Source organism: Nerophis ophidion, linkage group LG28, assembly GCF_033978795.1.
Source record: "Nerophis ophidion isolate RoL-2023_Sa linkage group LG28, RoL_Noph_v1.0, whole genome shotgun sequence".
NCBI lineage: Eukaryota > Metazoa > Chordata > Actinopteri > Syngnathiformes > Syngnathidae > Nerophis > Nerophis ophidion.
In genome coordinates, this window is record NC_084638.1 from 24,191,824 (window position 1) to 24,204,338 (window position 12,515).

Consider the following 12,515-nt stretch of genomic DNA (forward strand, 5'->3'; position numbering starts at 1 on the left):
AAACTGAAGCTATTGAGCGGATAGCTATTGACGCTATTCATAGCCAAAGCATGGCCGAAAAGCTGCATTAGCATCGGCGGTAAAATGTGCGACCAAACGATCAGGACTTTCGCATCTCTTGACACTGGAGCAACTTAAATCCGTCGATTGGTAAGTGTTTTTTTCGCATTAAATGTGGGTGGAAGGAAACGTAACATAGTTGCAAATGCATTTGCAGGTTATCCATACATCTCTGTGCCATGTCTGCTTTAGCACCGCCGGTAAATAGCATGTTAGCATCAATTAGCATAGCATGTTAACATCGATTAGCTGGCAGTCACGCCGCGACCAAATATGTCTGATTAGCACATAAGTCAACATCAACAAAACTCCCCTTTGTGATTTCGTTGACTTTATCATTGCAAATGCATCTGCAGGTTATCCATACATCTCTGTGCCATGTCTGTCATCGCCGGTAAATCCCTCCCTGTTAGTGTTGTTACACCCTCTGACAACACACCGACGAGGCATGATGTCTCCAAGGTTCCAAAAAATAGTCGAAAAAAGTAAAATAACAGAGCTGAGACCCGTGTGTGTAATGTGTAGAACGTGAAAATGGCGGCTGTATTACCTCGGTGACGTCACGTTCTGACGTCATCGCCACCAGAGCAATAAACAGAAGGCGTTTAATTCGCCAAAATTCACCCATTTAGAGTTCGGAAATCGGTTAAAAAATACAGAATGTGGTCTTTTTGCTGCTCCATCAAGGTATATATTGATGCTTACATAGGTCTGCTGATAATGTTCCCCTTGAAAGGAAGGCCCGATCACATCCATGGCGACAGGACAGTATTAAGATTAATTCATCACATTTGCATAATCTGCTATGTGGCATTTTATTACTATCAATATATCATGCTCTTGTTACATGATATCTTGTTCTATTTTCTTATTTAAAGGGGAACTGCACTTTTTAAAATTGTGTAATCATTCACAAACCCTATGTAAGACAAGAGTACATATGTTTTTCTTTTCTCAACGTTTTTTATGGTTTAATACGTAAGAAAAGAAAAACATGTGTTCTTGTCTTGCATTAGGATTGTGACTGATAGGCAAATTTTAAAAAGTGCAATTCCCTTTTAATTTGGCAGATAACAGTTCTGTTTATTTACAATTACATGTTTGATCTCAGTTGTCCCATGTCCCAAACGTCTGAATCTTGTTGAAAATAATAACGTCCTCTGCCGCAAATCTTTCCGAATTGGCAGTCCATCTTCACAAAGGTATTTTCCTCAGATTTGTACGTAAAACGAGCATTAAAAGTAACCCGATTATTGTGAATAATTACTGTATTTTTCGTACTATAAGGCGCACATTAAATCCTATAATTTTCTCAAAACTCGACAGTGCGCCTTATACCATACCATACCAACTTTATTTATGGAGCCCTTTAAAAACAACCTAAGTTGAAGAACAGAGCTGTACACCACAAAGAAATACAGGCAAAGGACACACTAGGGCTGGGCAATATGGCCTTTTTTTGATATCTCGATATTTTAAGGCCATATCGCGATGAACAATATATATTTCAATATTTTGCCTTGGCCTTGAATGAACACTTGATGCATATAATCACAGCAGTATGATGATTCTATGTGTCTACACTAAAACATTGTTGTTCACACTGCAATAATATATGCTCATTTTAAACTTTCATGCAGGGAAGGAAATCACAATTAAGTCAATTCACCAAAACTCAGTGGCATAAAAGTTCATGTCCTTTCCAAAACAGAAAGTGCAAGATTGTCAGAAACATTTTAAATCTCAAATATAAATGAGCTGCATATTAGGAAATCAAATAGTATTCGTCCTTCGCTATGTGATAGGTTGTTACGGATTTAATGAAATTCTCTTCATTCTCTAGCAGGTGACTTTTCAAATGATGCTACATATTAGCAGTGATGCTACTTTTTATAGCAACGCTTTTGGCCCACACTTGATTCCAAAAAATAGTCGAAAAATCGGAAATTAACAGAACTGACACCCGGTGTTTGTAATGTGTTGAAAATGAAAATGGCGGCTGTATTACCTCGGAGACGTCACGTTCTGACGTCATCACCACATCAGCGATAAACAGAAAGTTGTTTAATTCGCCAAAATTCACCCATTTAGAGTTCAGTAATCGGTTAAAAAAAATATATGGTCTTTTTTCTGCACCATCAAGGTATATATTGACACTTACATAGGTCTGGTGATAATGTTCCCCTTTAAAGTCTTAAATCTAATCATTGGAATTCAAGGCTTTAGATTGTTTTCAGGTCTATCAAAACCTCGTAAAAGTACAGCCTTGAAAAGTCTCACATCTTATATTAACAATATATTTATTTCAAATAAATGCATAAACTAATTAGCTGTACAGCCTTATCAGAAATTATGGATGCAGTGCTGTGTATGTTACAGCATAGTTTATTTAGCAGCAGATATTACGAAAGCCCACAGCAAAGCAGATTTATTTGTGTTAGATGGTAAGTGCAAGTTCAACCACTATTGACTGTTGACCAAATCCTTTCATGCGTGATTGAAGCCAGTGAACAGAAATGTAGAACATGAAACGTAGGACATTTTTTCATAAACGTCAGAACTCAAGCCAATTGTAGCGTTTGTAAACATTGTGGTGAAAGGAATGGAAAATAAAGAAAAACACAAAAATCCTGGACAAGTCCATGTTAGATGATCACAATACGTCTGCACAACTGTACATGGTTCACTTAACCTCCCAAAGGAGTGTAATGTGGCACCAATTGTAGATGAAGAGCCATATGAGATGTAGGGATGGGCCTAAAATCCATATTACGATATCTATTACAGCCTCCTGCAAGAACATTCTCTTTGTGCAATACTTTAATTTGTGTTTATTCTATATGATAATATGATTATTTTAAAAGGTTCCTAAATTATCTGCTGACATGCAGTAACATATTAATAATTTTGAGTTGTTTTGTCTTATCAAAGTTATTATTAATGTACTTGCTACTTTAACTGTTAATATTTGGTTACTTTCTGTTGTAACGTGTTTATACATTTCTTTTAAAATGTAATACCGTATTTCCTTGAATTGCCGCCAGGGCGCTAATTATTTTAAAACTTCTCCTCACTCCGGCACTTACCAAAGGCATGCAGTAAAGAATTGAATGTGATGTAAACTTGGACCTTAAATCCTACTGAATAGCTCTTAATCTTCTTCCCTTTATGCGATTTCAAATTGCCGGTATTGAAATCAGCCTCCTCCATTTTGAAAATGATGACAGGGGAAGTGTCTCTCGTGACATCACGATTTTGACCGGGCGGTAATACTAAGTATGCGCTAATTATTTTGCGAAGCGAGTTTGACCCGGCAGTAATTCAAGGCAGGCGCATACTATATGCCCTGCGGCAATTAGAGGAAATACGGTAATCACTTATTCTTCTGTTTTTTGATACGTCAGTTTTGGGCGATACTACAAATTTGGATATTGATCCAATACCAAGTAGATACAGGGGCCCTTTAGTCCTTAAAGTCCTCCTGTGTCCAGGGACTTATTTCCTGAGTTTGTAAACAATGACAAAGAGATTTTGTCCAACATTATTTGAAATTCAAGAGCTTTAGCAAGGTTTCCGCGGGTCATTAAAAAGCATAAAAAGTCAGTAAATGGACAATGCGAAAATTAAAGCCCTACTGAAATGATATTTTCTTATTTAAACGGGGATAGCAGGTCCATTCTATGTGTCATACTTGATCATTTCGCGATATTGCCCTATTTTTGCTGAAAGGATTTAGTAGAGAACATCCACGATAAAGTTCACAACTTTTGCTTGCTAACAGAAAAGCCCGGCCTCTACCGGAAGTCGCAGACGATGACGTCACATGTTGATGGCTCCTCACATCTTCACATTGTTTCTAATGGGAGCCTCCAACAAAAAGAGCTATTCGGACCGAGAAAACAACAATTTCCCCATTAATTTGAGCGAGGATGAAAGATTTGTGTTTGAGGATATTGATAGCAACGGCTAGAGAAAGAAAGAAAAATACAAGTTAAAAAAAACGCAATTGCATTGTGACAGATTCAGATGTTTTTAGACACATTTACTAGGATAATTCTGGGAAATCCCTTATCTTTCTATTGTGTTGCTAGTGTTTTAGTGAGTTTAACAGTACCTGATAGCCGGAGGTGTGTGTCTACGGGTGTCTTGATGCCAATGTCTAAGGGAAGTCGACAGCAGCTTTATGGGCGGCACTAGCTCAGCTGATCTTTGGTAAGAAGCGACTTTTTACCACAATTTTCTCACCGAAACCTGCTGGTTGACATTCAGTCGGGATCCATGTTCGCTGTGATCCATAGTAAATTTTCACCTCTGTGAATTTTAAACAAGGAATCACCGTGCGTTTGTGTGGCTAAAGGCTAAAGCTTCCCAACTCCATCTTTCTACTTTGACCTCTCCAATATTAATTGAACAAATTGCAAAGGATTCAGCAACACAGATGTCCAGAATACTGTGTAATTATGCCGTTAAAGGGGAACATTATCACCAGACCTATGTAAGCGTCAATATATACCTTAATGGTGCAGAAAAATGACCATCTATTTTTTTAACCGATTTCCGAACTCTAAATGGGTGAATTTTGTCGAATTAAACACCTTTCTGTTTATCGCGCTGGAGGCGATGACGTCAGAACGTGACGTCGCCAAGGTAACACACCCACCATTTTCATTTTCAACACATTACAAACACCGGGTCTCAGCTCTGTTATTTTCCATTTTTTTGACTATTTTTTGGAACCTTGGAGACATCATGCCTCGACTGTGTGTTGTCGGAGGGTGTAACAACACTAACGGAGGGATTCAAGTTGCACCACTGGCAAGAAGATGCGAAAGTGTCTGCCGCCAGACCCCCAATGAATGTGCCAGAGTGTCTCCACATTTTACCGGCGATGCTAAGGCAGACATGGCACAGAGATGTATGGATAACCTGCAGATGCATTTGCAACGATTGTCAACGAAATCACAAAGGTGAGTTTTGTTGATGTTGACTGCCAGCTAATCGATGCTAACATGCTATGCTAATCGATGCTAACATGCTATTTACCGGCGGTGCTAAAGCAGACATGGAACAGAGATGTATGGATAACCTGCAGATGCATTTGCAACTATATTACGTTTCCTTGCACCCACATTTAATGCAAAAAAAACCCACTTACCAATCGACGGATTTAAATTGCTCCAGTGTCAAAAGATGCGAAAGTCCTGACCGTTTGGTCCGCACATTGTACCGGCGATGCTAACGCAGCTATTCGGCCATGCTATGGCTAAGAATAGCGTCAATAGCTATTCGCTCAATAGCTTCAGTTTCTTCTTCAATACTTTCATACTCCAACCATCTGTTTCAATACATGCGTAATCTGTTGAATCGCTTAAGTCGCTGAAATCCCAGTTTGAATCCGAGCTAATGTCACTATATCTTGCTGTGGTATTCCCATTGTTTGTTTACATTGGCAGCACTTTATGACGTCACATGGAAATGGATAGTCGCATCGCAAATAGCGAAAATCAAGCACTTTATAGCTTTTTTTAGGGATATTCGGGGACCGGTAAAATTTTGAAAAAAACTTCCAAAAATACAACAGGCCACTGGGAACTGATTTTTATTGTTTTTAACCCTTTTGAAATTGTGATAATGTTCCCCTTTAAAGCAGACGACTTTTAGCTGTGTGTGTTCGCAGCGCTCATAATTCCTAACAGCCCGTGACGTCAAGCGTACACGTCATCGTTACGTGACGTTTTCAAGAAAAAACTCCCGGGAAATTTAAAATTGCAATTTAGTAAACTAAAAATTTTTGGGCTTGCGTGCTGCAACTGCCTTCTTCAATTCCCACCACAGCTTTTCTAGAGGATTTAGGTCTGGCGACTGTGAAGGCCACTCCAGAGTCTTCCAGCCCTTCTTCTGCAGCCACTCTGATGTTGATTTGGAGGTATGCTTGGGATCCTTGTCCTGTTGGAAGGTCCAACGTCTCCCAAGCCTCTGCTTCGTCACTGACTTCATAACATTTGCAGCTAATTTAACCTGCTAGGAAATAGAATTCATAATGTCTTGAACGCGCTGGAGATTCCCGGTACCTGAGGCAGAGAAACAGCCCCAAAGCATGATTGACCCCCCACCATGCTTAACAGTAGGAACGGTGTTCTCTTTGTAAGCTTCATTTTTTTTCTCCTCCAGCCATAACGTTGATTCATAGGCCCAAAGAGTTCCAGTTTTGTCTCATCACTACATAGAACAGTTTCCCAAAACCTTTGGGGTTTGTCCAGATGATTTTTGGCATACTGGAGTCAATTTTCTTGTGCCTGGTAGTCAGAAGTGGGGTGCGCCTGGGAGTTCTGGCATGGAGGCCTTCATCTCGTAGTGCGCGCCTTATTGTCTGGGACGAAACCTGCGTTCCCCCCTCTGCAATGTCCTGTTGTAGTTCTCAGCTGTTACCCGGGGTTTTTCACCACTGTACGCTTCAAATACCGGACAGCAGTTGCACACAGCATCCTTTTTCTACCACGCCCAGGTAGTGTTTCCACTGTGCCTTTAGCTTCAAACTTGCGAATTATGCTCCCAACTGTGTCTCTTGGAATGTGTAATGTCTTTGCTATTTTCTTATATCCATATCCTTTCTTATGAAGAGAAATTACCTCCTCTCTTGACTTCTTTGACCACTCCCTGACCATTGACCATCTACAAGAAGCTGAGCGTCACAGTCTTTTTCAATCAGTTTTATTGTTGCTCGTTATGGTTCTAATCACATCTACAGGTGTTTTCAACACCTGATTGAAAAGACCTTATTCAAATTCTGTTCTTAAGAGTTATGATCTTCAAGGGGTTGAATCCTTTTGTCAATGAGATATTAAGAGAAATGACACTGTTTGGTATGTTACAAAATATAATGTTGTAATTCAAGTTACATTTGTCTATTTATTGCATCTTTATTTGATATGCCTATAAACAAAATACGGAATAAATGTCCAACTTGCTAAAACACCAAAATTGTGTGGGGGTTGAATAATTTTGATCACAACTGTATGGGTGGTCAAGCTAGCTCTGTTCTCAATGGGTACTGGTTGCCATTTAGCCCTTCTCAAAGAAAAAATGCGCTATGCGTGTGTTTTTGGCGGTACGAATTATTCAAATCACAAAAAGGATAAATGTTTCCTCTGATTTCCTCGAGAGCTAATCAAGAAGGGCGGAAAAGTGAAAGATTTTAGAAAATGACGACGAAAAAGTGGCACCCACTCTTGTCCACGGGAGCATAATCGAAGAATGCACAAGTTTGAGCGCTTCGAAAAGCACAACTTCTGCAAGTCTGAATAGAAGATTAAAGCTGCAAGCAGCGATGGACAAAAACACTTTGCCTGCCCTCGCGACCCAAGCCCGGATAAGCGTTAGCTAGCCGGCAGCCATCTTAACAAATATTTCACACGAGGGCGAAGCACAACTAATGTTAATATTATTCAAATATTGTGTCACTGGCGCGTTTATGCCATTTGTAAGATTACCAGAGGCGGGTAGAGTAGCCAGAAATTGTACTCAAGTAAGAGTACTGTTACTTTAGAGATTTATTACCCAAGTAAAAGTAAGGAGTACTTACCCAAATATTTACTTGAGTAAAAGTAAAAAGTATGTTGTGAAAAAACCACTCAAGTACTGAGTAACTGATGAGTAACCTGTTGGTTTAATGATTACGGCAACAAATAATGCACACATACATAAAAATAGCAATGAGCAAATTCATAGCCAGGAATATCTCTTAAGCAACTAAAACAATAATATATATTAAATAATAATACATCAAAATAAAAAAAATAAGGCAAATTGAGCCACAAACACTTAACAGCACCATAGGCTCAGTAGGCATTCATCGATTGATTGATTAAAACTTGTATTAGTAGATTGCACAGTACAGTACATATTCTGCACAATTGACCACTAAATGGTAACACCCCAATAAGTTTTTCCAACGTTAATCAATTACTTAATAAATGACCAAGTCGAGGTGATCTACCTCATATATACATACACACATATCATTTATATATATATATACATACAGTATATAATTTATAGTTATTTTGCCGTTTTTGTTGACATGTTAAAGGTGTTTTAATGAATATACATGCATGTTTAACATATATCTTTCATGAAGACAAGAATATAAGTTGGTGTATTACCTGATTCTGATGACTTGCATTGATTGGAATCAGACAGTATGGTGCTGATAACGTCCACTTTTTCAAATGGAGGAGAAAAAAAGTTCCTCTTTCCTGTCTAATACCACATGAAAGTCGTTGATTTTTGGCATCTTGTCTGTCCAGCTTCTATATTCGTTTTTATACACTTTACAAGAAATACATTGGCGGCAAACTCCGTATCTTGCTAGCTTGTTTGCGCTGGCTTTCGGAGACTCTTATTTTGTTAACGCAGGCGCGATGGAGCGGCACTTTTATTGTGAAGACAGGAAGTGTGCGATCAGTCTTTAGGCTTTTGACGGGAAGTACGGTTGAAATAAAAAGTGTCTTTTTTCCTTTACACTTTTGATTGAAACTTTTATTAGTAGATTGCACGGTACAGTACATATTCTTCACAATTGACCACTAAATGGTAACACCCTAATAAGTTTTTCAACTTTTTTAGGTCGGATTCGACGTGTGATGGTCACGTGACCGCCTGGTTTTGTTTGATTGGTCCAACGTCACCAGTGACTGCATGTGATTGGTGAAACGCAAGCATGCCTAGTTCCTACTTTGAATGCGTGTCTGACAAAACCAAAACAAACAAAGCGTGCATTAACGGATCAATAAAAAAAAGTAGCGAGTAACGAGCTGATTGTAGATAAATGGAGCGGAGTAAAAGTAGCGTTTCTTCTCTATAAATATACTCAAGTAAAAGTATGTTGCATAAAAACTACTCTTAGAAGTACAATTTATCCCAAAAGTTACTCAAGTAGATGTAACGGAGTAAATGTGGCGCGTTACTACCCACCTCTGAAGATTACATACTCGGAGCAGTAAGAAAAAAAAAGTCTAGCTCTCTGTCCGAGCGCACGGCGGCCATCCTAGAAATGTTTTTCAGCGCAGAGGTTAGTTGAAGGCTAATAAATCAAAATGGGACCATTCATTGTCTTTACCGTAGCATAAAAAGTGCAGATGGCCTTAAAACGCCACAACAGTCAGGCACCATATGTAAGTACACAAAATAAAGAATGTCGGACGGTTGTTTTTACAATATGCAGGCAAACGGCAACTTTAAAACATACCGGCTTACCTACGGCACCTGGCAGCCATCTTGGTATAGACGATCACAGCCCCTCCCCCACAAATGTTGGTGCGTGCGCAACAGCAGCAGACGGTAGGGAAAAAAAAGGGAAAAAAAACATGTCCTTTACTGTGTCTGCGCACGGCGGCTATCTTTGAAATGATTTTCAGTGCAGAGGTTCTTTGAAGGCTGATAAAATCAAAACCGTGGCAGTTAAGCAGATTAAAACTATTTTATCAACTTTTAATCAGAAGGGTTCAATCTCTCTTCTCTTGCTTATTTGAAGCCGAAACGACAAGCGGCCTCAGAGGAGATAATGTTTGAAAAAAAGTGAAAAATTTTTTAGCCAACTTTTGTATTGAAGGGGGAATTGCGATTTTAGCCGGGAGGTAAGAGTGTATGAAATATGGGTCTAACAGAGACCTACATAGTGGTTTTTGTTTCATGTTTCTACGACGTTCCTACTGGAAGTTAGAGACGGTTTTGTCTGTGTTTTCTTCCTAGGAGCCCTAGAGAGCAATTTTGAGTTTTGGGTTTTGGTTTTTTGATTAGCTCGCAATTTTCGCCACTCCTGATTTGTGTCAAATTTGGTGAGTTTTGAAGCATGTTAAGGGGGTCAAATTACAGCTCAAAGAGGCAGCGGTAGGGCTGCGAATCTTTGGGTTCAACACGATTCTCGATTCAAAAACGATATTTTTCCGATTCAAAACGATTTTGTATTCATTCAACACATAGGATTTCAGCAGGATCTACCCCAGTCTGCTGACTGCAAGCAGAGTAGTAGATTTTTTTTTAAAAGCTTTTATAATTGTAAAGGACAATGTTTAATCAACTGATTGCAATAATGTAAATTTGTTTTACTATTAAACGAACCAAAAATATGACTTATTTTATCTTTGTGAAAATATTGGACACAGTTTGTTGTCAAGCTTATGAGATGCGATGCAAGTGTAAGCCACTGTGACACTATTGTTCTTTTTTATTATTTTTATAAATGTCTAATGATAATTTCAATAGGGGATTTTTAATCACTGCTATGTTGAAATTATAACTAATATTGATACTGTTGTTGATTATATTCATTTTTGTTTCACTACTTTTGGTTTGTTCTGTGTCGTGTTTGTGTCTCCTCTCAATTGCTCTGTTTATTGCAGTTCTGAGTGTTGCTGGGTCAGGTTTGGTTTTGGAATTGGATTGCATTGTTATGGTATTGCTGTGTAGTGGTTTGTTGGATTGATTAAAAAAATATATATATACATATATTTAAAAAAAAAAGATTTGATTCTGAATCGCACAACGTATTTGAATCGATTTTTTCCCCACACTCCTAGGGGGCGGTATAATAAAGAATTATAATAAAACCTTAGAAATACAATAGGGTCCTCTGTCCCAAAGGCACATCAGCCCCTATAAATATATGTGACCAAAACCTAAAGGAGTTAAACTTTTACCAAAGACCACAATCATAAATCAATCTTTCAGCACATACACAATGTTGACATCTTTAGTCATATTTTAATATTTGGGGCGGTATAGCTCGGTTGGTAAGTTCGATCCCCGCTTCCGCCATCCTAGTCACTGCCGTTGTGTCCTTGGGCGAGACACTTTACCCACCTGCTCCCAGTGCCACCCACACTGGTTTAAATGTAAAAATTAGATATTGGGTTTCACTATGTAAAGCGCTTTGAGTCACTAGAGGAAAAAGCGCTATATAAATATAATTCACTTCACTTCACAACAATAATAAATGCATCTTTAAGCACATACACAATGTTGACATCTCTAGTTATATTTTGATCAACAATCATAAATGAATCTTTCAGCACATACACAATGTTGACCTTTATATTTATACTTTTAAAACAAGACAGCAATTCTAAATGAATCTTTCAGCACACACACAATGTTGACATCTATAGTTATATTTTGATAAACAATCACAAATGGATCTTTCAGCACACACACAATGTTGACATCTATAGTTATATTTTGATAAATAATCACAAATGAATCTTTCAGCACATACACAATGTTGACATCTATAGTTATATTTTGATAAATAATCACAAATGAATCTTTCAGCACACACACAATGTTGACATCTATAGTTATATTTTGATAAACAATCACAAATGGATCTTTCAGCACACACACAATGTTGACATCTATAGTTATATTTTGATAAACAATAACAAATGGATCTTTCAGCACATACACAATGTTGACATCTATAGTTATATTTTGATAAATAATCACAAATGAATCTTTCAGCACATACACAATGTTGACATCTATAGCTATATTTTGATAAACAATCAAATGGATCTTTCAGCAGGTACACAATGTTGACATATTTCGATATATTTTGATGAAGACTTGCAAAAACACGCTACTCGTTAACAGCGCGTGCAACAACGACAAACATGGCAGTAGACGCAAAGTTAAATCATGAAATGCAACCTTACCCGACCAAAAACAATGCATATTTATCCAATTTCTTTGACCCAGACACACACAAAGAAGTTGTCGACCTCCATGATTTTCCAAGTTTCCATCTGTTTTGTCGTGTAGAATAATGTCTGGAGCACAATAATTCCATAGGTCTGGGAACGCCACCCAAGTATCATCCTTGATATCACTCCACAAATCTTTTTTTGATCAAGTATAGGGATCTATTCCATTGCATAGTTGGATTTTTTGCTCATATCTGCTTTTTGCGGGAAGATTTAAGCCTCTCTTGTACTCCGATAGTTCGTGGGCTGTTTGCTGTACAACAGCCATCTTGGCTTGGTCGACCACCACTAGTTTCCAATTCTGGGAAGAAGTCACGTCACGGAATACCAGCTATTCAAACAATATGTACATTGAAATATTTTCTCTACATAATTTTCAACAGTCATTAAGAATTTTAAGCAAAATTATCATCATGAAAGAATAAACAAAAAAAAACATTCACACACCAGGGACCATTTAGTGTTGCCAGTGCACCTTTCTCCAGGTGCATGTCTTCCTATAAGTTAATCACAAGTGGGCCGTTGGAGGCATGCAGCACTTAACAGTGTCACATTTCTTTGGCCTGACCAACAAAGCCACTTCTACTGTATAAAATAAATGAAAAAAAAACCCTCACCTTAATCAGTCCTATGGGCCAATTCCAATTTACTAGAGAATAACATTTGAAAACATTAGAAAAATATATCAATAAGAAC

At 38.1% G+C, this 12,515-nt stretch overlaps 2 protein-coding genes across 5 annotated transcripts in view; both read left to right on the forward strand.

Moving 5' to 3' along the window:
- LOC133545526 (gastrula zinc finger protein XlCGF57.1-like) overlaps positions 1-12,515 on the forward strand; it is a 403,569-nt gene that overhangs the window by 76,858 nt on the left and 314,196 nt on the right. The gene's annotated exons all lie outside the window — the stretch shown is intronic.
- Positions 1-12,515, forward strand: part of LOC133545532 (zinc finger protein OZF-like) — a 32,450-nt gene that overhangs the window by 4,982 nt on the left and 14,953 nt on the right. The gene's annotated exons all lie outside the window — the stretch shown is intronic.